The 26,973-nt window shown below is 45.5% G+C and overlaps 1 protein-coding gene across 1 annotated transcript in view; it reads right to left on the bottom strand.

Annotated features, from left to right (window-relative positions):
- The window catches only part of TINAGL1 (tubulointerstitial nephritis antigen like 1), a 69,933-nt gene extending 62,006 nt beyond the window's left edge, over positions 1–7,927 (bottom strand). The window contains exon 1 of the mRNA XM_077296055.1: positions 7,812–7,927. The gene's annotated coding sequence lies outside the window, so the exon portion shown is untranslated. The remainder of the gene's footprint in view (positions 1–7,811) is intronic.
- Positions 7,928–26,973: the final 19,046 nt, after the last annotated feature.

Consider the following 26,973-nt stretch of genomic DNA (forward strand, 5'->3'; position numbering starts at 1 on the left):
CAGAGCAGCACTTGCAAGTTCTAATGCAAAAAGTTTGAAGAGCTTACAACAAGTCTACACTACTTGCTTAGAAAACTGGTCACTTCTGATGCACTCTAGAGGTGGCTGGTAACCTGGGAAATGAGCAGTGAACTATAGAATTAAAAATCCTTCCACACTTGAGAAAAGAGGGGGACATTTAAGAGAAGTAAACTGCAAAGTTGTCTTAGTTTGTCTATCATTTCTGAAAAGGTGCACCCAACTTAAAAAAGATATGTCGTGGAACCAGAATAGTGAAGAATAAAGGTAAAAAAAAAACATGTAGAAAGGAGGCAATTACTCTTCACTGTCTTAATATACTTATTATACCTTTTAACCAATTGTTGTATAATGTAGGCTAAGGCTACAAGGCGACTTTGGCCGCGAGATAGGTCACGCAGACAAAGATCGCTGTGTTGCTGCTACCCCACAGAATAATACAAGTGAATGGGGTCGCGTTGTGAACCCAATGGTACCACAACATAACATTTTATTGTGACTTTATTGTTTTGGACACGGTACTCTAGGGCAGGGGTCCCCAACTCCAGTCCTCAAGGCCCACCAACAGGTCATGTTTTCAGGATTTCCTTAGTCTTGCCCAGGTGATAATTGCATCACCTGTGCAATACAAAGGAAATCCTGAAAACATGATCTGTTGGTGGGCCTTGAGGACTGGAGTTGGGGAACACTGCTCTAGGGGTTGCATTTCACTTGTATAGAGCTGCAATGTAACAATGATCTTTGGCTGTGCGATCTGCGTCGAGGCCAAAGTCACCGTGTAGCCCTACCCAAAAGAGCACTGTAGACCTATCCAATAAGATAATGGATAACAGATGAAAATACATGAAAATAGCCCTAGAATTTTTGCTGATTAGTTACACTGGACATGTAGAAGAGTCATATTAGGCACTATGCTACAGAGGTCAGAAATTCCGACTTAGTATCTTCGAATGTAATGTTTTTCTGACCCAGAATCTTGGTGCAGGGTATAGACAGTGTTTGGAATTCTTTTTTCCTTATCTACAGTTAAAGGATGAAATTGTTACTGGAAACAGGAACTGATATAGAATTGGAAATCAGTGTACAGCATGTCATGTACTTCAGGGTCATCTAAACCTGCATTTGTTATTATGGCAAGAAGATTCTCCTCCCAACATAACATGGGCTGATTTTAGTCCATTTATTCAAACTGTTGATGCACAATCTAGTCTCTATATTAATACTAATATAACTTACACACAGCTAATTCTGAAGTTAATTTAATAATACAGATTATACCCAGCATTTTGCCAAAGAGAACCTGTGATATCTCTTAAGATGTCTGTTTAGGTAAATACTTGTATTACTCACCAATGCAACCTCTTGTGAAGGCCCCGTCTCACTAAGCGATTTACCAACGATCACGACCAGCGATACGACCTGGCCGTGATCGTTGGTAAGTCGCTGTGTGGTCGCTGGGGAGCTGTCACACAGACCGCTCTCCCCAGCGACCAACGATCAGGGGAACGACTTCGGCATCGTTGAAACTGTCTTCAACGATGCCGAAGTCCCCCTGCAGCACCCGGGTAACCAGGGTAAACATCGGGTTACTAAGCGCAGGGCCGCGCTTAGTAACCCGATGTTTACCCTGGTTACCAAAAAAAACAAACACTACATACTCACCTTTCGGTGTCCCTTGCCGTCTGCTTCCTGCTCTGACTGAGATCCGGCCGTACAGCGAGAGCGCAGCGGTGACGTCACTGCTGCGCTCTCACTTCTCACTGTACGGCCGGGAGTCAGTGAGAGCAGGAAGCAGACGGCAAGGGACACCGAAAGGCGAGTATGTACTGTTTGTTTTTTTTGGTAACCAGGGTAAACATCGGGTTACTAAGCGCGGCCCTGCGCTTAGTAACCCGATGTTTACCCTGGTTACCAGTGAAGACATCGCTGGATCGGTGTCACACACACCGATTCAGCGATGTCAGCGGGGCCTCAACGACCAAAAAAAGGTCCAGGCCATTCTGACACGACCAGCGATCTCGCAGCAGGGGCCTGATCGCTGGTACGTGTCACACATAGCGAGATCGCTATGGAGGTCGCTGTTGCGTCACAAAACTTGTGACTCAGCAGCGATCTCGCTAGCGATCTCGCTATGTGAGACGGGGCCTTTAAGGCCCCGTCTCACTAAGCGATTTACCAACGATCACGACCAGCGATACGACCTGGCCGTGATCGTTGGTAAGTCGCTGTGTGGTCGCTGGGGAGCTGTCACACAGACCGCTCTCCCCAGCGACCAACGATCAGGGGAACGACTTCGGCATCGTTGAAACTGTCTTCAACGATGCCGAAGTCCCCCTGCAGCACCCGGGTAACCAGGGTAAACATCGGGTTACTAAGCGCAGGGCCGCGCTTAGTAACCCGATGTTTACCCTGGTTACCAAAAAAAACAAACACTACATACTCACCTTTCGGTGTCCCTTGCCGTCTGCTTCCTGCTCTGACTGAGATCCGGCCGTACAGCGAGAGCGCAGCGGTGACGTCACTGCTGCGCTCTCACTTCTCACTGTACGGCCGGGAGTCAGTGAGAGCAGGAAGCAGACGGCAAGGGACACCGAAAGGCGAGTATGTACTGTTTGTTTTTTTTGGTAACCAGGGTAAACATCGGGTTACTAAGCGCGGCCCTGCGCTTAGTAACCCGATGTTTACCCTGGTTACCAGTGAAGACATCGCTGGATCGGTGTCACACACACCGATTCAGCGATGTCAGCGGGGCCTCAACGACCAAAAAAAGGTCCAGGCCATTCTGACACGACCAGCGATCTCGCAGCAGGGGCCTGATCGCTGGTACGTGTCACACATAGCGAGATCGCTATGGAGGTCGCTGTTGCGTCACAAAACTTGTGACTCAGCAGCGATCTCGCTAGCGATCTCGCTATGTGAGACGGGGCCTTTAGTCTTCAAATGTATTAAAAAAACAAAAATACACCTGAGTGTTATCAGTTAGGGTTTGTGTCATTACGGTCTGGTCAGTCAGTGCTCCCAGTGGCAATCCGTGCCTCCTTAACATGAGATACAGTGTTTGCCTAAGGGTCGGCTGACACCCGAAACGCGTTGATGTTGCATTTCTATTAGCTGTACTGCTGATCATGTCCTCTGTTATGCACGGTCTGTGAATAAAAGCCTATTCACGGTTCGCTGAGCTGAATTATCTTTATTTTCCAGTGTTTAGCTTCAGACCAAATGGTATTCATAAATATCGTGGGTTGTTGGAATACTTGTATTGCTGTTTCATCATAGTGGTCCACACTAAAGCATGAAGACATACTGGATTTGATATTTCATCTGAGTCACAGAACAAACTCAATAATACAAGTTTACAGGTGTATGAGAAAATCAGACAGCATTTGGATGCCATCCATGTGCTGTCCTGTCTCCATGTTTGTTTGACAGAAAAGTTCTCTCCAGCTTTTCCTAATGCAAAAAAAAAGAAACTGATGAAAATCTAAGGCCATGTGCACAAGTTGAATATTTGGTGAGATTTTTACCTCAGTATGTGTAAGCCAAAACCAGAAGTGGGTGATAAATACAGAAGTGGTGACGTGTTTGACCTGCTTGTGGCTTACAAATACTGAGGTAAAAAACTCACCAAACACTGAATGTGTGCACGTGGCCTACTGGTAAAAGCTGAAACACTGACCAAACACTAATGAGATGAAACTCTGATGCAAAATTGGCCAATTCTTCCTAGCAACGCTGCATGTGATTGACAGGTCTCTCCCTCGCATGTACATTGGGAGAGGCCTCTCAATCATCTACTGTGGCGCTGGGAGAAGCTGGTCGTACGTGATGCCGGAATATTCTTTCCTCTGCCTATGTTCCCTGGCCGAACCTTCAAAGTATATTTTATCTGAAACGCTGATGAATTTCAGAGAATGTTATACCTGGCTGAAATTCATGCTGCCCGTGGTTTTGGCAGCATGGATCGCTTGACACGTTTAAGGGGGAGCAGACTAATTGTCCACTAAAGAAACAGACAAGTAAAAATGCTCATAGACTTTGTTTTTCTTGAAAAACATTGAGGGTATGTGCACGCATTGCGGATTTAGCTGCGGATCTGCAGCTGTTTTCCATGCGTTTTACAGTAGCATGTAAACCCCTGGAAAACCTAATCCGCTGTGCACATGCTGCGGAAAATTCCGCGAGAATTGCTGAGGGTTTTTTTCTGCAGCATGTCAATTCTTTGTGCTGATTCCGCAGCGTTTTACACCTGTTCCTTAATAGGAATCCGCAGGTGTAAAAATGCAGGTGAAATCTGCACTAAATTTTGCAGAATCCGTGCGGAAAAATCCGCAATGGAATCCGCAACATGTGCACGTAACCTTATAGAATATGTCCGTAAAACATGGAAGTCTGAATGAGGCCTTAGAAACAGTGCTACTCATATCGTAGACATTATTGCAGATCGGCCTTATTCACTTAATTTCATGCAGAAGTCACTGAAAACAAGTTTACACCATAAACACGACTACTATAATTCTAAACCGTAAACCTGTCAATGTGCTGGTACGTGTAAGACATGAATCATACTTATGGCCAGCAAAAACATACATTACTATCGTGTGGGTAAATATTGATTAATTGAACATATTTTTAATAACAATTACAAAATACCATGAAACAAACGCAAATATTTTACTCTAATAACCTCGCTGACCTCACAGTGAATAATGCATGTTCATTAAAGGTAATGTGCCGTAACAACCTCACGTTAAATTATACTCACCCAGGGGTGTTCCCGCTGCGGTCCGGTCTGATGGGCGTCGCTGTCACGGTCCGGGGCCTCCTATCTTCTTATGATGACGTCCTCCTCTGGTCTTCACGCTGCTGCTCCGGCGCAGTCGTACTTTGTTTGCCCTATTGAGGGCAGAGCAAAGTACTGCAGTGCGCAGGTGCCTGGAAAGGTCAGAGAGGCCCAGCACCTGCGCACTGCAGTACTTTGCTCTGCCCTCAACAGGGCAGAAAAAGTACACCTGCGCCGGAGCCGCAGCTTGAAGACAAGAGGACGTCATCGTATGAAGATGGGAGGCCCCGGACCGGACCGCGACGCCCATTGGATCGGACCGCCCCTGGGTGAGTATAATCTAACCTTTTTTCTCATCTTTCAGGATACATCGGGGGGCTTATCTACAGCATTACAGAATGCTGTAGATAAGCTCCTGATGCTGATGGGCTTAGCTCACCTTCGATTTTGGGGGTGACAGGTTCCCTTTAAAGCTCATTTCAATACTAGTACTTTTTCTTGTTCACAAAAATGTCATCAATTTGTGTCAGTTTTTACCATTAGAGTTTAATTCGTTTTTCTCATATGAAAAAAACTCGTTAAAAGTTTCTCAAGCATCTCTAAAAAGTCCGTGGCAAAACACACGGATGCATCCATTTTTTCACGCGCCTATATACTTGCACTGCTGACTTTGATCCGTTACTTGGATCATAATTGTCTCTTTGATTTTGATGAAAACCTCTCAGTCATCAACATTACACAGATATGTGAACAGCTCCATTGACTAAAATGGGTACAAGTTCTATCAGTAAAAAATACAGAACTTGTATGTGAAAAACTGACGTCTGATGAGCTTTTACACGTATTCAATATTGGTAATAAAGTGAAATCTGAGACATTTCTCAGATAGGTACAAGTCAGACTGAACGCGTAAAGGTGCTGGACTCCATAGCTGTATGGGCCAAACACTGTCATGGAAAGCAGTGACAGAATGAAGAGAGCATGTAAGGGCACGGTCACACATTGATGAAATTTCATGTGTAAAACATAATATTCGGAGCGGAAACCTGAAGTGGCCATTTATTTGGCAGAGGAATAAGAGGTCTGAGTAGTCTGGAAAGCTTACTATTTGTTACCATCTTTTCAGTTATCCATTAAAAGGTATCAACCACTGAGGACTCTCAATTCTAAATATTTTTCCATTTATTTGGCAGAATTTCATCAGGGATTAAACCTTTTGCAATTTATAGGGTCAAATCTAAGACATATTTATGGCAGAATTCACATCAAATCGGCATGCAAAGGCTCATTGACATGTCAATTTTTAAAAACGGACTGAGATTAATCAGATTATCAGCAGTTTTATCATTTTTGTTTTTCACTGATGAAAAAGTTTCTCCACCTTCTCCTATCAGACAGTGAAAATCTCGCTGGAATCCAAATGCTGTCTGATTTTTTCCCGAACCCATAGACGTGCATTGCTGATTTTGATCCGACACATGCATCAATATCGAACATGTCTCCGTGATTTTACACAGCCCCATAGACTGTCATAGGTACGAGTCCTAGCCATAAAAACAATGTCTAGCACTCGTACGTGAAAAATTGACATGTGAATACGGCCTTACTCTTAGGCCACTTTCACACATTCAGTATTTGGTCAGTTTTTTACCTCAGTATTTGTAAGCCAAAACCAGGAGTGGAACAGTCAGAGGAAAAGTATAATAGAAACACGTCACCACTTCTGTATTTCTTAGCTACTCCTGGTTTTGGCTTACACATACTGAGGTAAAATGCTGACCAAATACTGACCGTGTGAACGTTGCCTTACTGATTTCATCTCACCTTGAATTTGCTGTAGATTTTGCGGAAACATCCAGAGCGGATTTTCTCACCCCATGTGGATGTCCATAAGGTATTTCTACCTTGGATTATGACGTAAAGTACACATGGAATATGCAAGGTGCACATGCAACATCTGCAAACACACCCGAGACACATAGATATTTTCTCCGCATACGATACGATGTATTTAACACACGATTTACCATTGCAGGGTTATATGTGACCAGGATTCCCAGTTTCTATCCTTTTCAGACCATTTCACACCTACAATACAGGTGCGTTTTAGTGTCTGAATTCTGTCTGCAATGCTCGGACCTACTCTAGATCTACTGAACCAGACCTGGGTCATCACGGGATGCCAAGACCGCGCCAGCTTTGTAGTGAGGGGCACGGGCACTGCGGGCATAATGGTGATGCTTAAATAAGAAAGTGTGATAGCAGCTGTGGTCTGTTCACACATTGCATTTCTGACGCGTGCATGAACTCTGGCCAGTTATAGTAAAAAAAAAAGCATTTAAAAAATGACACATGTGCTGTAAACCCACCCTTCAGATTCCCTGCCCTGTTTTCAAGTGATAATCACATCAATGAACAGGGACTTGTTTTTTTTGCTATAACTTTATATTGTTTTTTCAATCCATGAATGTTTTTTTCTTTGTTTTTTTTTTTTAAATCTCTCAATTTATGTTGGAGCCAACATTTCCAGGGGGAATAGTAGAGGAATGGTAAAACACAGAGCTGTAGGAAAAGTTGCATTATTATTTCATGAAGAACACTATAGGAGATGCAGCTATGATGGGTGCAAAGATAATAGTCCGGATCTGCAGGGATGGGATCACGGTCTCTAATCTTAGCAGAAGACATCATTTTAGAAAGCGACTTTACACCAATCTGGCCATTTGTCTTCTACTGTGTAGAATGTTCCCACAATCATTACTAGTGATCAAAGGCTTGGAACGTAAGAAGTTCTGAAGGAAAGATGTTCCCGACTCCTTACTGGTGGGTCTATGCCCCCTGGTCACCAGCTGCTTGAGCAGTGAAGGGGTTAAGTGAAAGTTCCGATGGCTGCAGTAACTTTGCCGGCTCCCTAGCCCGGTACAGTCACTAGATGACGGGTCACCTGCCTCACCATCAACCTCCAGACATACAGAACTCTACCAGCATGGAAGTGATCCAAGGTTCTCCTTACCTGGAAGCTGCTGGGGCCGCGATCGTCACCCTGGAGGCAGGTAACCGTGATCGTGCACTTGTTGGGAATCCTCCCCGGGACGCTCCTTATGTATGAGGCGGCGGCGCAGAGGTAACGCCCAGGCCCGGTAATCTGCATGCTAGCCACGCCCTCCTGTCGTGCTTGTGTCCCCGTTATAGCCCCCGGTGTCCGCACAGACGCGGAGTGTCCCTGATGCTGGCACTGCCCGTTGTGTGCCCTACGTGGCCAGTACATGTTCTACCCAGTGCACGACATACTGTTCTCCAGTTCTCACTATAGATAGTGGGCATCACTGGAGCCAGGGTTCATACTGTCCCATTACACAGCTGGAGGTGGCCGCGCTGGCTATTCTTTTTTAACCTCTTCATGATCAGGCGATTTTTCCATTTCGCCATTACCTTTTTCTTCCCTTTCTTCCAAGGACCATAAAGTTTTTATATGTCCCGCTGACACTGAGGAATGAGGACTTGTGTTCTGAGAGACATCATTCGCTAGACTGTGAATGTATGGATTACGCCAATACCAAATCGCCTTAGCAGTCACATAAAAAAATTCAGAGATTTGCAAAAAAATGGTTTCTGTTGTCTTTTTCTGGGTCCTCGAACTTTTTTATGTTTCCATAGATGATGGTATGTGAGGGTTTGGGTAGTTTTGTGTGCCACAGTGGCTCATATTGGTACTACGCTATTTTGGAATATAAGTCATCATGGTTTGATCATTTTTTTAATTGTATTTTATGTGGCAAATGGAGTGACCAAAGGTCTGCAAATTCTGTTATTCTTTTCAGCATTTAAAGGGAACCTGTCACCCCCAAAACCGAAGGTGAGCTGCGGCCACCGACATCAGGGGCTTATCTACAGCATTCTGTAATGTTGTAGATAAGCCCCCGATGTATCCTGAAAGATGAGAAAAAGAGGTTAGATTATACTCACCCAGGGGCGGTCCGGTCCGGGGCCTCCCATCTTCATACGGTGACGTCCTCTTCTTGTCTTCCTGACGCGGCTCCGGCGCAGGCGTACCTTGTCTGCCCTGTTGAGGGCAGAGCAAAGTGCTGCAATGCACAGGCGCTGGGCCTCTCTGACCTTTCCCGGCACCTGCGCATTGCAGTACTATGCTCTGCCCTTAACAGGGCAGACAAGGTACGCCTGCGCCGGAGCCGCGTCAGGAAGACAAGAAGAGGACGTCACCGTAAGAAGATGGGAGGCCCCGGACCGCACCGCGACGCCCATCGGACTGGACAGCCCCTGGGTGAGTATAATCTAACCTCTTTTTCTCATCTTTCAGGATACATCGGGGGCTTATCTACAGCATTCCAGAATGCATTACAGAATGCTGTAGATAAGCCCCTGATGCCGGTGGGCTTAGCTCACCTTCGATTTTGGGGGTGACAGGTTCCCTTTAACTTGTTTTAACTGATTTTAGATTATGATAGTTTTGACATTTACAGATGTGGCCGTAGCAAATATGTTAGTTTTTTTCTAAATGGGAAAAACGTAACTTAAGAAGCATTATTTTTTAGTCCTTTAGGGCACTTGAACCTGAGATCACTTGATTACGGATGAGCAGACCCGTAGAAGTTTGGGTTCCGGTACTCTGGAGCTGGAAAATCTCTCTTTCCCACCTTCTCTCACACTGTCACACTCTCTCACACTGTCACACTCTCTCACACACTCTCACATTCTCTCACACTCTCTCACACTCACACTCTTTCACACTCTCACATTCTCTCACACACTCTCTCACACTCATATTCTCTCACATTCTGTCACACACTCACACACTTTCAGGCTGTGTGCACACGTTCCAGATTTTTCGCGTTTTTTTATCCGTGGTTTTTTGCTATAAAAACGTGATAAAACCGTGAAAAAATTCGCATCCAATAAGCATCCTATTAATTGAAAGCAATCCGTAATTTTTGTGCACATGTGTTTTTTTCTGCAAAAAAACGCATCGCGGTAAAAAACGCAGCATGTTCATTAATTTTGCGGATTTTTCGCGGATTTCCCACTATTTAATGCATTGGAAAGCTCCGGGAAAAAAAACGTGAAAAATCCACACAAAAAAAGGAAAAAAACGCATGCGGATTTCCTGCAGAAAAAGTCCGGTTTTGTTCAGGAAATTTCTGCAAAGAATCCTGACGTGTGCACATAGCCTCACACTCTCTTCCGGGAGAAGTCTGTCCAGAATTCAGCATGGGACACTAGGTGTTCTGTACCGACACTGAACTTTATGGTTCGGGTTCGCTCATCTCTACACTCATACTATATTGCAGCATAGAGATAAATTGCTGTCCTGCTAAGAAGCTGCGAGCTGGACTTTATAGGAATTCTAACATTGCCATTGTGGGGGCCTTAAAGGGATACTGTAAGTAATCTGAGGACAAAATGATGTAGGGGTTAAAACACAGATTTCAACCATGTGTCATTTATGAAGCTGTGTGCTGTTGTTTACTTACAGTGAAGGTTTAATCACTAGGACATTATCATTGCCAGGTCTATCATTGCTAGTCTGACTCTGCCTCCTCCTGTGATAAGCAGCTTACTATCAACAGACAATGTAAATACAGAACCTGGTGTGGGCATGATTAGCTTTCTCAGCTCTGCTTCATACTAAATCTAAGAATTCTGATTGTGTCAGAACTGATGTACCCAGTATAATAAGTGATACATTGTTAGAATCAGGGTCTCTTTTCCTATATCATTTTGTTGTCAGATGATTTAGCAAAAACCTGGTAAGCTACTGGCTGCCACGGTAACCCTCTGGCTCCAACAATTGTGTTATAGGGGAATGGTGGGTGAGGTGGGTCACGGGCACACTCTCACATGCTCTAGCTAGTTAGCCATTTAAATGACCCTGCCAATGATTAACAGTAGGATTTAACCCCTTTCTGACCTCGGATGGGATAGTACGATTAACAGATAATAACTGAATGTATCACAAGGTCAGTGTTAGAGTGTGTGGATTCGGACCCTGCTCTGCACCCCGCTTAGTTTGGCACATACTGTATATCATACAGTGACTGTCAAGTACTACAAAGCCATGATGGGTACAGTCTATAGATACGAGGGTGCTTGTTGGTTACAGCCAGTTTGCTCAAGCACTAGGCAGTTACAATCTATTGGAATATAGACTAGGGGGGTTCACAAAATTCAGGGTAATTCTCGGACAATGACAGTTATTTTGATAATAGAAAATACTCTGCCTGAACCTCAAATTAGATTCTAGTTATACCACATTTGGCCAGCAGGTCAGGAATATACACTTGAAACACATAAACTATCGAGACATCCAGTATCCTAGATGATGAAATGGCCCATTTGGAACGTATCTGTCGCCATAGCCTTTTTTTTACAGTTGGAAAGTGCAGTGCAGTACACAAAAATGCAGAAAGCTAAATGCATGTAAGCAGCTTCAGTTCTGAAAGTAAATGGCAGACAGAGCCAACTCTATGAGTAAATGTATGGACAGTATATTTTTGGTTGACTCTAAAGAAAATAGGAAAACAAAATTTTCCCTTAAAAAAAAGACTACAAATCCATTAAACAAATGACATCTGTATGTGATTATAAAAGTGTTTGACTGATCTATTGAAAATATGTAGATGATATCCTTGTGTCATTCCATGCAGGATTCATCTTTCCCTAAAATATGCTACTAACTTATGGCCCAGTTGGACTCAGAATTTAGCCCAGTTAATGGTTTATTCCCATCTGACACTTCTATGACATGTAAACAGGATATGCCAGAAATGTCCGCTGCAGGTCACACACTTGGATCCATCTCGAGAATAGCAGTCTGTCATGCTCCTCTGAGAAGGGAAAGGTGCTCAACTTTCTCCATTCACTTGCATGTGATTTCCTACATTTTCTTAGCCTGTCCTTGGCATTTTGCAGAATTCCTATGCAAGTGCAGATTTCTGTGCACTGACCTCTCAGACAACACTTAAAGGAACCCAGTCTCAAGGGGGCCCGTATCTATCAGACATTTATGGCATATCCTGTGAGGCATTGGAGAGTGAGTATATATTATTTAATTATTTTTGCAGTATTGCTTCCAATGAGCAGCTATTCACTTAATGTGGATAATTCCTTTAAGCAGAATCTAAAAATGTAGTTGTGACTCTAGACAATTCCAATACTACTCTTCCTCTGTGTTACTCTCAAACATTGGGGCTTTGTGTTCTCAATGTGATTTCCTGCATCACTGTGCAAACTGTCACGATTCTTCCTATCCGTGTGTCTGGATGCAGTGAATGACAGTTCTGCATCCAATCTAGGACAGAGGCATGCTGATGGCGATTGACAGCTCAGCCGTCCAATCAGATGTTGGGGCATGCTGAACTGTCAGTGTTTAGAGTGACAGTTTAGCCATCCAATCAAGACCAGAGCGTGCTGGAGTATTATCCATGTGTCTCCTGTTGGGAGTAATTACTTGGCTATTTAGCCAACGCTCTGCCTTAGATTGCTGCCAATCGTAGCTTTGCTTAAGAGGTGTCTGTTTGCTCTGTGTTCCTAGTATTTTATTCTGATCTTTGCTGCTCGACTTTGGATTTTCCATGACCATCCGTTTGCCTAGCCCTTTTGTCATGATCTGCTACCTTCTTGGAATTCTGACATCGGACCTTCTACCTGACTAAGCCTTTGTCTCACACCTCTGTCTATGACGTACCCTCCTGGCTTTTGATCTCGGACCTCTGACTATACAGCCTCACGGCTTGTCCGTGAGTAGTGACTAGCGTCACACAAACACTGTGGTCACTGTTTACTTTTTTAACATATTCGTGGTTCTCCAGGAATAAGAAAAAAATAGGGTTTTTTTTCAAATCACAGAGCTACTGCTTTATCAGTGAAAGGAAATCATCTATTTTCCCTTCACTTCACAGGCAGTCGCAAGATTAGTAAGAACGGCTCTGCAGTGTGGAGACCCAAAAATGAAGCAAAGCCCATACATCAATGGCAAAAGCAACCCAAAAAAAAGATGACATAAGGTCAGACCAAATACCATAACCAAAACACTTTATTGACAATTATTAAAACAAGTGTGCAGGAGCCGGCGATACAGACATTGGCGACATAAGTGAGGACATTGTAAAAATAGCAGGAGGCACGTACACAGGACTGTAAGTCCACAAAGAAAAGAGTAACTACCACTCCTAGTATCAATAATTTAATTCATACCCATAAGGTGTCACCCAATAGAAAAAATGAAAAAAATACAAAAATAATACCATAAAAAATGAACAAAATTGAAAGAAAAAATGGAGATAAATGTACAGAGTAGTATACGGTGGTAGGGGATAAAGTCTGCATGTGGAGGCCAGGAAAAAATCCCTATAAACCACAATCCCAAAATCACCACAGGCTTAATCATAAACCAGAATCGGATCTAACATTCAATATGGAGCCAGTGGTGAACACATTCAATAATGGGCCCATAATATAATAAAGGAAGAAAAAACGCTGCAGAAATTACCCACCGCAGAGTAGACCGTCAGTCCTGGGGACGCGCCTCCTGCTATTTTTACAATGTCCTCACTTATGTCGCCAATGTCTGTATCGCCTCCTGCACACTTGTTTTAATAATTGTCAATAAAGTGTTTTGGTTATGGTATTTGGTCTGACCTTATGTCATCCTTTTTTTGTGTTGCTATGATAAATTTGATGATGGGTCTCTAAGTCCCTTACTATTGGTACAGAAAGCTGAATGATTAATTGTTACCATGTTAGTTGGCCATATAAGCTGTTATCAATGGCAAAAGCAATTAACTGAACGTATAATAAAAAATAAAAATGATAGCCTTTGCAATGCCAGGGGTCAAAAAACAAAATAAAACTAATTTTATCCTTAAAAGTAAATAGCCTCTGTCCTAAACATAAAAGAGACAAAGGAATGCTACTTTCTTCCAATATTTGCCCATTTTTCCCTATAGAAAATGCTCGTACCCGGGTCCAGTAGTGGCTGCGACCTCTGAACTTCCTAAAGCTATAACGGTGAAGAAAGCGGATGTAGACAAGGTTAGAAAGAGGAAAGTGCCTAGAATGAGGAATGTAGATATTACTTAATGATGACGTTGATTCGTGTACAGTTCCCTATTTTTTATGCAATACTAATGAATCAACTTAGCATGTGCTGGCAAATGATTTTATGACGTATTTATAGGACACTTTTGCACAGAAAAACGTGATATATGAATGTTTAAAATCTAAGGTTCATAATGAGGGCATAACAAGTAACCATCAGGCCCCATATCAAAATGTGGAATGGAGCCCTAGAAAAGCTGATGATTGATCTCCCTTATGGAGAGCGAAAGTGATGTCACAGTACGTGGATAGTGCACACTGCAAAGTCGCAGTACAGGTATAATAGGTATAATAAACACAGTTATGTCACAGTACAGGGATAATGTACATAGTGATGTCACAGTACAGGGATAATGCCTACTGTAATATCGCACTGCAGGTATAAAGGGTGGAGTGATGTCACAGAACAGGGATATTGCATATTGTAATGTTGCAGTACAGGCATAATGTACACAGTGATGTCACAGTTTGTGGATAATGCATACTGAAATGTTGCAGTACAGGTATAATAGGTATAATAAACACAGTAATGTCACAGTACAGGGATAATATACATAGTGATGTCACAGTACAGGGATAATGCCCACTGTAATATCGCAATGCAGGTATAAAGGGCGGAGTGATATCACAGAACAGGGATATTGCATATTGTAATGTCGCAGTACAGTCATAATGTACACAGTGATGTCACAGTTTGTGGATAATGCATACTGAAATGTTGCAGTACAGGTATAATGAATACAATGATGTCACAGTGTAGAGATAATGCACAAAGCAATGTTGCAGTTCAGGGATAATGTACACAGTGATGTCACAGTACAGGTATAATGCACACGAACAAGTCACCATACACAGATAATGCACACAAACAAGTCACCATACAGGGAAAATGCACACAGTGATGTCACAGTACAGGGATGTCAGTGGCGGCTGCAGCCGGGGTCACGTCATACGGGTTCACTTCCTGTCCTCATTCTCATTATTAAGCATTTCCTACAATTAACTAGCTATCTACATATAACTTTGACATGTAAGCATTATTCGACTTTAAGTGCTATTGGTGAACGTCCCCTTTAAGAGGGGACCAAGTCTCTTGGAGGTAGTGCAACTCCTCAAGCTGCAAGTTTGTATACAGCAAGGACTCCGGTGCTGTTTCCAAGAACAGTTTCTTCGCAAAGAGTCCTTTTCTTTGTAAAACCAGTAGAGGGCACCTTTAAGAAGGTGCAAACTATTTACAATAAGTTTGTAATCATGCAGTGTTCATGATCCAGCAGTTCTTTTCAACAATGATGAACGAGAAACAAAAGCAAAAAGGCAAAAGTAGGGATCCCGGTTAAACTAAGGGATCCCTTTAAGAATAACCCAGGTCGGGTATTAGCAGCAAACAAGCAGGGAAACAAACAGTTAACTATTTACATACTCATGGTTCCGAGGTTTAGTTGGACGGCTTCCAGGGCTGCACCTGGCACTTAACCCTTCTTGGCCTGGGAAAAGTAAGGTCCAGGGTTACACCCAGTGCTGGGTAAACGCCGTTAATCCATCTTTCATGTACGGTTAAATCATACGCAGCGATGGAGGTCTGCGCAGCTTGAGTATGGGCATTTGCTGCAGCAGAGGTAGCGGCTGCTGCAAGATCAGTCACTGGAACGGAGTCAGCAGCTGTGGCACTAGCAGTCACTGGAGTGGTGTGGGTCGTCAGGGCAGGGTCGTCGTTCATACCTGCTTCAGATGCGGTCCCTCCGGTGCCGGTCTGCGCCGTCTCTGCTGGGGTCTGGAACGCTGGTTGCGGGGCCTTGTGCGGCGATGTTGTCATCTCTGCTTGCAGCATCCCGCTTTCCGGCAGGGCCTTGCTTTCCAGCTTCGGAGCGCTGGAACTTCTTTCCTGCTCCGGACCAGACGAGGCTGCCGACAGGCGTCTGGCGAGGCTCCCGATGAAGATCTTCTTCCACCCGGCCTCAGTGCTCAGCTGCGTCCACCGGGGTCGGTCGCTGAGCTCGTCCACTCCGGCCTGCAGGAATTCAGCATCAGCGGTGGAGGCCTGGTTGCGGTGCCCCTCCGGGTGGCTGGGGGAGTCCTCTGCTCCGACCCCACACTCCGGCTCCGGGTGGCTCGCCATGGCATCCTCCACGTGGCTGACTTCCTCTTTGTCCTTTTCCCGCTCTCTCCTCCATGGGCGGTTTCGTTTTCTTTGTCTCTGCCCACCATTGAGGATCAGGAGGCGGATCTCGGCTGCTGACGGACACGTCCTCAAGGGGCCGAAATATTTAGACTGGGCGGCCATTGTCTTTCGCGCTCTTCAGCTTGTTCACGCCCACTTACACGCCCTTCTTTTTCTCCTGCGCTCTCCTTAGCGCTGTAATGGCGGCGGTTTTGGCGGGAACTTTTGGCGGCAAGTGGCAATCCACAGTCTTTGCAATAAGTCACAGTCCAAGCACAATAAATCACAGTTCCAAGGCACACATGACCTGATTCTTCAGGCTTAAGTAGATCCTGTTCGTGACGCCAAGTTGGAGCGCCCCCACTGCCGCAGGGCCGAGGGGTACCCGGTACCGGGCCTCTCTGTCTCAGTCCTGGGGTTGTCACGGTGGCTAGACCCGGCCCGTGACCCTGCTGAGGGGCGTCCAGTGAAGGTGGAGAGTGATGCTGTTGTGGTGTGGTGCCGGTCGCAGTAAATAACAAGGACACCAGGTTGCAGTCTCTTTACCTCTTTACGGAAGGCTTCAGGATCCTCAGTCCGAAATACGGTTAACCGGGCTGCGTGAGTCCGGCCGGTCCGATGGCACCTCTAGAGTTCCCTTTGCAGGTGGAACTCTGTGCCTACCTTCTAGCGCTTGTGTGTTGTAGTCCTTCCCTGCTGTGCTTACGGGATAGTCCTCACAACTGTTGTGTCTGTTTCTGAAGTTCCCTCACAACTCGATTATGATGTTCTGTTTCGTCCCCCAGATGATATGGCTAGGACGCACCCGTATGACGGGTAGGCTCGGAGGTCTTCCGGGACCCTAGAGTCGCCCCTCTCCAGATGTTGCCCCCTGTGTCTGCTTAGGTGATTTTGGGTGAGACAGCCCGCCTAGAACTGACTGTCCTGCCGTAGGTTTGAAGTAAGGCCTGGAGCTCAATACTTCCTCGGCGTTCCGGCCACCGGCTACGCGCCTCAGTAGGATGTTGCCTCGTCTTACAGCACGACTCCTACTGGTGATTCTCCTTGTTGCGTTGATCTCGTTTCGTTTTTTTACTCAGCACAATAAACCTCGCTTCTTGTCCTTTCTTGGGGTACCGCCGCAATGAAGTGCAGGCGCGGTCCCGTAACGTTCTTTCGGTTCGTTAGGCCTCTGTCAGGATCCCACCCCTGACAGGGACCCCCCTGAATCTTCCCCTGCAACACCCTCTGCCACAGGAGGTTGCCTGGTTCCAACCCAGTCAGCTTCTCACTAACTTCCTATCTAACCCCCAGTTTTACCAGATTGTGAGGAGTGGCCTAATACATAGCACCCTTAGCTCCCCCTGGAGGCCAGACTGTGAAGTGTATTGGTGTCTGTGATACCTGGTCAGGTGAACTCCTTCAGTGCCATCAGACGTACCATAGCCCCCCTTAGCGGCGGAGCATCAGTACTGCAACGACCAGGACTCTGGGGCGCTGCAATAGGAGCTTACATTTATTCTGCCTCCTGTAGTGACGTTTTGGTCAACAGACCTTTATGTGCTTGATAAAGGTCTGTTGACCGAAACGTCGCTACAGGAGGCAGAATAAATGTAAGCTCCTATTTTTTCACCATCCATTGTGGCGCTGTCCTTTTGTTTTTTTGTGGTCTTGGTACTGTCCGGGATGGGCTCCCTGGTTTTGGACGTGCGCCCTTGTGTCCGCTGAGACCTTCAATCTATATATAAAGGTGCGTTTTTGACTTTCTTTTGTTTTGACTCCGATGTCAATTGACAGTCATTTTGTATTTCTTCCTTTTTCTTACTATTGCACCAACAGTTGTCTCCTTCTCAGCCAGTGTCTTACGTATGGTTTTGTAGCCCATACCAGCTTTGTGCAGGTCTATGATCTTGTCCCTGACATCCTTAGAAAGCCCTTTGGTCTTGCCCATGTTGAAGAGGTTAAAGTCTGACTGATTAATTGAGTCTGTGGACAGGAGTCTTTTATAAAGGTGGCTATGTAAGACCGCTGTCTTTAATGCAGGTTACGAGTTGATTAGGAGCATCTAACTGGTCTGTAGGAGTCAGAACTCTTAATGGTTAGTAGGGGATCACATGCTTATTTCTCACTGCAAAATACAAATACATTTATAGAATTTATACAATGTGATTTTCTGGATTTTATTTCTGATATTCTATCTCTCAATGTTAAAATTAACCTACAAATACTTATTTGCCCCACTGTACATACACGATGTGTTAGTGTAAGAGGAAGCGGTGATACCCTTAAGGAATGCTTGGGTGGGTGCAGGCAGGTGGAACCAACTTGTACTTGCAGAGTTTGAGAGGGGGCAGCTCCATGTATAGTACTAATCCTGGTCAGGTGACTCACATGGCGGAGCCTTGGGATATAACAACCTTGCATGACAAAGCTCTGGGGGTTTTGGCCCCAAGAGCAGCAGAGAAGACGCAGACCCAGAGTGTCGTACATGCCGGCGTAATTGACCTCATTGAGAAGTTTATGCCACCGGAGTGCTGGACACTGCCTGTTAAGGGTCAGACCACGTCTGAAAAGACCTGGAGGCCGGACTTCGCCAGTCATGAGCCAAGTCCTTGTCTTCTCCACTCCAGGCCTGACAGAAACTCACCGACGGTCAGGCCACGAGGACTCACAAGGAGGTGACGCCACAGAAAGCATGTCTGTGACCGCAAGTGACCATGGCTGTCACTTCCAGCCTAGACATACAGTACCGGCATTTGCCTGGGTTAAGACTACAGGTTCGGAGGGGTCCATTTGGGGAGCGGGAGGCTCCATGCCCATTAACAGACTACGTCAGAGAGAAACTTGTGGCCTAGGGGGTAAACCCGGCAACCCCAGCTATGGCCAGAATTCTGGAAAGCGAGACAGAACACCTACGTGGTAACTCGACTGAATGGCGTATCTGTTGTGAATTTACCTTTTGGCTCCCTCTAGTGGCTACTAGTGATTTTACTCTGGGTATGTCTTTCATCCCTTGTATGCTCACCTGGGTCGTTAGGTCAGGGGTGTTGCTATATAAGCTCCCTGGACCTTCAGTTCAATGCCTGGCAACGTTGATATCAGAGCTAATCTGTAGTGCTCTTGTCTACTGATCCTGGTTCCTGCGTGATTAAGCTAAGTCCGCTTTCTTGCTTTTTGCTATTTGTTTTTGTTTGCATTTTTGTCCAGCTTGTTCATTATCTGTATCCTTTCCTTGCTGGAAGCTCTAGGGAGGCTGGAGTTCTCCCCCCGGGCCGTTAGACGGTTCGGGGGTTCTTGAATCTCCAGTGTGGAATTTTGTTAGGGTTTTTGTTGACCATATAAGTTATCTTACTACATTCTGCTATTAGTAAGCGGGCCTCTCTTTGCTAAACCTAGTTCATCTCTGTGTTTGTCATTTCCTCTTACCTCACCATTATTATTTGTGGGGGGCTTGTATCCTACTTTTGGGGTCTATTCTCTGGAGGCAAGAGAGGTCTTTGTTTTCCTCTTCAAGGGGTAGTTAGTCCTCCGGCTGGCGCGAGACATCTAGCGACCAACGTAGGCATGTTCCCCGGCTACTTCTAGTGTTGGCGTTAGGAGTAGATATATGGTCAACCCAGTTACCACTGCCCTATGAGCTGGATTTTTGTACTTCGCAAGACTTGCTGATATCTCTGAGACCCTCGCCATTGGGGTCATAACAGTTTGCCAGGCCCGTATTAAATGTTAAATGCATTGCAGAAGCGGGATTATAAGAAAGAAAGTTCTGAGTTTTTTTTTTTTTCTCTCTCTCTCATTTTTTTTTTCTTTTCCCCTTTAACTCTGAGTGGCTTGTGTTTGCTGCAGACATGAATGTCCAGACCTTGATTACAAGTGTGGACCAGCTTGCTGCTCGTGTGCAGGGCATACAAGATTATGTTATCAGAAATCCTATGTCAGAACCTAAGATACCGATTCCTGAACCATTTTCCGGAGACCGATTTAAATTTAGAAATTTCAGGAATAATTGTAAATTGTTTTTGTCCCTGAGACCCTGTTCATCTGGAGACTCCGCTCAGCAAGTAAAAATTGTTATTTCTTTTTTACGGGGCGACCCTCAGGATTGGGCCTTCTCGCTGGCGCCAGGAGATCCGGCATTGGCTGACATTGATGCGTTTTTTCTGGCGCTCGGTTTGCTTTATGAGGAACCCAATCTTGAGATTCAGGCAGAAAAAGCCTTGCTGGCGATGTCTCAGGGCCAGGACGAGGCCGAAGTGTATTGCCAAAAATTTCGGAAATGGTCCGTGCTGACCCAGTGGAACGAGTGTGCATTGGCTGCAAATTTTAGAAATGGCCTTTCTGAAGCCATTAAGAATGTGATGGTGGGTTTTCCCATTCCCACAGGTCTGAATGATTCTATGGCCCTGGCTATTCAAATCGACCGGCGGTTGCGGGAGCGCAAAACCGCAAATCCTCTCATGATGTTGTCTGAACAGGCACCTGATTTAATGCAATGTGATAGAATCCTGACTAGAAATGAGCGGAAAATTCATAGACGCCAGAATGGCTTGTGTTACTACTGTGGTGATTCTACACATGTTATCTCAGCATGCTCTAAACGTCTTACTAAGGTTGTTAGTCCGGTCGCCATTGGTAATTTGCAACCTAAATTTATTCTATCTGTAACTTTGATTTGCTCACTGTCATCGTATCCTGTCATGGCGTTTGTGGACTCAGGTGCTGCCCTGAGCCTTATGGATCTGTCATTTGCCAAGCGCTGCGGATTTGTGCTTGAGCCATTGGAAAATCCTATCCCTCTTAGGGGCATTGACTCTACGCCATTGGCAAAAAATAAACCGCAGTTTTGGACACAGGTTACCATGTGCATGACTCCCGAACATCGGGAGGTAATACGTTTTCTTGCTCTACATAAAATGCATGATTTGGTTGTTTTGGGTTTGCCATGGTTACAGACCCATAATCCAGTCTTGGACTGGAAGGCTATGTCAGTGTCAAGCTGGGGCTGCCATGGAATTCACGGAGATTCCCTGCCCTTGTCTATTGCATCTTCTACGCCTTCGGAAGTTCCGGCGTATTTGTCTGATTATCAGGATGTCTTCAGCGAGTCTAAGTCCAGTGCACTGCCTCCTCATAGGGAATGTGACTGTGCAATAGATTTGATTCCTGGCAGTAAGTTTCCTAAGGGGAGACTGTTTAATCTGTCGGTACCTGAACATACCGCGATGCGTTCATATATCAAGGAGTCTCTTGAGAAGGGGCATATCCGTCCTTCTTCTTCCCCTCTTGGTGCGGGATTCTTTTTTGTGGCCAAAAAGGACGGATCTTTGAGGCCTTGTATTGACTATCGGCTTTTAAATAAGATCACTGTCAAATTTCAGTATCCTTTGCCGCTGTTGTCAGATTTGTTTGCCCGGATTAAAGGTGCCAAGTGGTTCACCAAGATAGACCTTCGTGGTGCGTACAACCTTGTGCGCATTAGGCAGGGCGATGAATGGAAAACCGCATTCAATACGCCCGAAGGTCATTTTGAGTACTTGGTGATGCCATTTGGGCTCTCTAATGCACCTTCAGTTTTTCAGTCCTTCATGCATGACATTTTCCGGAAGTATCTGGATAAATTTTTGATTGTTTATCTGGATGATATTCTGGTTTTTTCTGATGATTGGGACTCGCATGTGGAGCAGGTCAGGATGGTTTTTGAGATTCTGCGTGAAAATTCTTTGTTTGTAAAAGGCCAAAGTGTCTCTTTGGTGTACAGAAGGTTCCCTTTTTGGGGTTCATTTTTTCCCCTTCTGCTGTGGAGATGGATCCAGTCAAGGTCCGAGCTATTCATGATTGGACTCAACCCTCGTCAGTTAAGAGTCTTCAGAAGTTCTTGGGTTTTGCTAACTTCTACCGTCGTTTTATCGCAAATTTCTCTAGCGTTGTTAAACCGCTGACGGATATGACCAAGAAAGGCTCTGATGTAGCTAACTGGGCTCCTGCTGCCGTGGAGGCTTTCCAGGAGTTGAAACGCCGGTTTACTTCGGCGCCTGTTTTGTGCCAGCCTGACGTCTCACTTCCCTTTCAGGTTGAGGTGGATGCTTCGGAGATTGGGGCAGGGGCCGTTTTGTCGCAGAGAGGCCCTGGTTGCTCTACTATGAGACCTTGTGCCTTTTTCTCTAGGAAATTTTCGCCGGCAGAGCGAAATTATGATGTGGGCAATCGGGAGTTGTTGGCCATGAAGTGGGCATTTGAGGAGTGGCGTCATTGGCTCGAGGGTGCTAAGCATCGTGTGGTGGTCTTGACTGATCACAAAAATTTGATGTATCTCGAGTCTGCTAAACGCCTGAATCCTAGACAGGCCCGCTGGTCATTGTTTTTCTCTCGTTTTGACTTTGTGGTCTCGTATTTACCAGGTTCTAAGAATGTGAAGGCCGATGCTCTGTCTAGGAGCTTTGTGCCTGATGCTCCTGGAGTCGCTGAACCTGAGGGTATTCTTAAGGAAGGAGTTATCTTGTCAGCTATTTCTCCAGATCTGCGACGTGTGTTGCAGAGATTTCAGGCTGGTAGGCCTGACTCTTGTCCACCTGACAGATTGTTTGTGCCTGCTAAATGGACCAGCAGAGTCATTTCCGAGGTTCATTCCTCAGTGTTGGCAGGGCACCCGGGAATTTTTGGCACCAGAGATCTGGTGGCCAGGTCCTTTTGGTGGCCTTCCTTGTCAAGGGATGTGCGGTCATTTGTTCAGTCCTGTGGTACTTGTGCTCGAGCTAAGCCTTGCTGTTCTCGTGCCAGCGGGTTGCTCTTGCCCTTGCCTGTCCCGAAGAGACCTTGGACACACATCTCTATGGATTTCATTTCGGATCTTCCGGTGTCTAAGGGCATGTCTGTCATCTGGGTGATATGTGATCGTTTCTCCAAGATGGTACATCTGGTTCCTTTGCCTAAGCTGCCTTCCTCTTCTGATCTGGTTCCTGTGTTCTTCCAGAACGTGGTTCGTTTGCACGGCATTCCTGAGAATATTGTGTCGGACAGAGGATCCCAGTTTGTTTCCAGGTTCTGGCGATCCTTTTGTGGTAGGATGGGCATTGATTTGTCGTTTTCCTCCGCTTTTCATCCACAGACTAACGGACAAACGGAACGAACTAATCAGACTCTGGAGGCGTATTTGAGGTGTTTTGTCTCTTCTGATCAGGATGATTGGGTGACCTTCTTGCCGTTGGCTGAATTTGCCCTTAATAATCGGGCTAGTTCTGCCACCTTGGTTTCGCCATTTTTCTGCAACTCCGGTTTCCATCCTCGTTTTTCCTCGGGACATGTGGAGCCTTCTGACTGTCCTGGAGTGGATTCTGTGGTGGATAGGTTGCAGCGGATCTGGAATCATGTGGTGGACAACTTGAAGTTGTCACAGGAGAAGGCTCAGCGTTTTGCCAACCGCCGCCGCGGTGTGGGTCCCCGACTTCGTGTTGGGGATTTGGTATGGCTGTCTTCTCGATTTGTTCCTATGAAGGTCTCCTCTCCCAAATTTAAGCCTCGATTCATTGGTCCTTACAGGATATTGGAGATCCTTAATCCTGTGTCCTTTCGCCTGGATCTTCCGGTGTCGTTTGCCATTCACAACGTATTTCATAGGTCCTTGTTGCGGCGGTACTTTGTGCCTGTGGTTCCTTCTGCTGAGCCTCCTGCTCCGGTGTTGGTTGAGGGCGAGTTGGAGTATGTGGTGGAGAAGATCTTAGATTCTCGTCTCTCCAGGCGGAGGCTTCAGTACCTGGTCAAGTGGAAGGGCTATGGTCAGGAGGATAATTCCTGGGTGGTCGCCTCTGATGTGCATGCGGCCGATTTAGTTCGTGCCTTTCACGCCGCTCATCCTGATCGCCCTGGTGGTCTTGGTGAGGGTTCGGTGACCCCTCACTAAGGGGGGGGTACTGTTGTGAATTTACCTTTTGGCTCCCTCTAGTGGCTACTAGTGATTTTACTCTGGGTATGTCTTTCATCCCTTGTATGCTCACCTGGGTCGTTAGGTCAGGGGTGTTGCTATATAAGCTCCCTGGACCTTCAGTTCAATGCCTGGCAACGTTGATATCAGAGCTAATCTGTAGTGCTCTTGTCTACTGATCCTGGTTCCTGCGTGATTAAGCTAAGTCCGCTTTCTTGCTTTTTGCTATTTGTTTTTGTTTGCATTTTTGTCCAGCTTGTTCATTATCTGTATCCTTTCCTTGCTGGAAGCTCTGGGGAGGCTGGAGTTCTCCCCCCGGGCCGTTAGACGGTTCGGGGGTTCTTGAATCTCCAGTGTGGAATTTTGTTAGGGTTTTTGTTGACCATATAAGTTATCTTACTACATTCTGCTATTAGTAAGCGGGCCTCTCTTTGCTAAACCTAGTTCATCTCTGTGTTTGTCATTTCCTCTTACCTCACCGTTATTATTTGTGGGGGGCTTGTATCCTACTTTTGGGGTCTATTCTCTGGAGGCAAGAGAGGTCTTTGTTTTCCTCTTCAAGGGGTAGTTAGTCCTCCGGCTGGCGCGAGACATCTAGCGACCAACGTAGGCATGTTCCCCGGCTACTTCTAGTGTTGGCGTTAGGAGTAGATATATGGTCAACCCAGTTACCACTGCCCTATGAGCTGGATTTTTGTACTTCGCAAGACTTGCTGATATCTCTGAGACCCTCGCCATTGGGGTCATAACACGCATCACCTTCATGCAGAGAACTTTATTATTGCATAGTGAAAATGTCCGTTGTTAATTGACTCATAGCAGTCTCTGATTTATTGTTTGGTTTATCTTGTTGCATTTCAACAAAGTTATATTGTTCACCGACTGTTCCCACATAGTAACATAGTTAGCAAGGCCGAAAAAAGACATTTGTCCATCCAGTTCAGCCTATATTCTGTCAGAATAAATCCACAGATCTACGTCCTTCTAAAGAACCCAAATAACTGTAAGATACAATATTGTTACACTCCAGGAAGACATCCAGGCCTCTCTTGAACCCCTCGACTGAGTTCGCCATCACCACCTCCTCAGTCAAGGTATTCCAAATTCTCACTGCCCTATCAGTAAAGAATCCTCTTCTATGTTGGTGGAAAAACCTTCTCTCCTCCAGATGCAGAGAATGCCCCCTTGTGACCGTCAACTTCCTTGGTATAAAGAGATCTTCGGAGAGATATTTGTATTGTCCCCTTATATACTTATGCATGGTTCTTAGATCGCCCCTCAGTCGTCTTTTTTATAGACTAAATAATCCTAATTTTACTAATCTCTCAGGGTATTGTAGTTCCGCCATCCTCTTTATTAATTGTTTTGCCCTCCTTTGTACTTGCTCTGGTTCCATTATATCCTTCCTGAGCACCGATGCCCAAAACTGTACACAATACTCCATGTGCGGTCTAACCAGGGATTTGTACAGAGGCAGTATAATGCTCTCATCACATGTATCCAGACTTCTTTTAATGCACCCCATGATCCTGTTTGCTTTGGCAGCCGCTGCCTGGCACTGGCTGCTCCATGTAAGTTTATCATTAACCCCTTTACCCCCGAGAGTGGTGTCTCTTTAATGTGTTTCCTCACAGCTTTAAATCCAATTCACACAGAAGTGCATATCATTTCAGTGCATATCATTTCAGTGTATATTATCAGTGTTCAGTTCACACCAGTTCATAGCACTACATATCATATGGCTTTTAGATTGCAGTCCCTAAACAGGCCAGATTTCCCTTTGTCCAGTTTCCCTGGGCGACCGCATAACATATTACAGTCTCCATACACAGCCTCATATATTGCAGACACTACACATGCCAGCCCTCCTGTGACTAGTTCCTGTGGGTGTCCTGCATCACTGTATCACAGTCTCTTATACTCACACAGCCATACACAGCCTAGGATATCCTCTGGATAGCAGGCACCATTTCCACCTGTTTGCAATCGTTACACATGCTAGTCCTCTTTTGGGCACAGGACATCCACCTCTGGGCACAGGACTGTCCACATCTGTCTCTTTCGGGCACAGGACATCCACCCCCGGGCACAGGACTGTCCACATCTGAGACCAGTACCATGGGCGACTTGCATCACTATATACACTGCGGGTGCCAGGCTATTCAGCTGCCCTGGGTGCTGTCTCCGCTGGCCTGTGCCTCCATGCACTCATTAGCGCTCTGCAGTCCTCTGCTCTGCACACCAGCACACACCAGACTGACACTGACGTGCACCTCACCTGACACCTGACACACCCATACCCCTTACTGCAGGGCTTTTAACACATAATCCTGTGGCCTTCAGCCACATGGAAAACCCGGATCGGAAATCTGTGATTCTCATGCACTCTTATGGACTTCATCCGTCTGCATGCACAACCTTGGGAGAACACACAGCGACCCCTACCTGTGACACGAGTCACTGCCTAACATTGCAATCACAGCTACACCTGCGATTGCCATGCACACCTAAGGCCTTCATGAGCCTCTATGCCTATTCTGGGGAGCACAAAACAGCACCCCCTAGCTGTAACAGGGGACACAGCCTCACAGTGGTTTACATGTTAATGACCGAGCCAATTTTTACACTTCTGACCACCGTCCCTTTATGAGGTAATAACTCTGGAAAGCTTCCATGGATCCTGGTGATTCTGACATTGTTTTCTCATAACATACTGTAATTCATGATATTGGTAACATTTCTTTGATATGACTTGCGTTTATTTGTGAAAAAAATTGAAATTTGGCAAAAATTTTGAACATTTCGCAACTTTGAATGTTCATGCCCTTAAATCACAAAGATATGTCACACAAAATACTTAATACGTAACATTTCCCACATGTCTACTTTACATCAGCACAATTTTGGAACCAACATTTTTTTTCTTAGGGAGTTATAAGGGTTAAAAGTTAAACAGCGATTTTTCATTTTTACAATACCATTTTTTTGGCACCACATCACATTTGA

Source organism: Ranitomeya variabilis, chromosome 3, assembly GCF_051348905.1.
Source record: "Ranitomeya variabilis isolate aRanVar5 chromosome 3, aRanVar5.hap1, whole genome shotgun sequence".
Classification (NCBI taxonomy): domain Eukaryota; kingdom Metazoa; phylum Chordata; class Amphibia; order Anura; family Dendrobatidae; genus Ranitomeya; species Ranitomeya variabilis.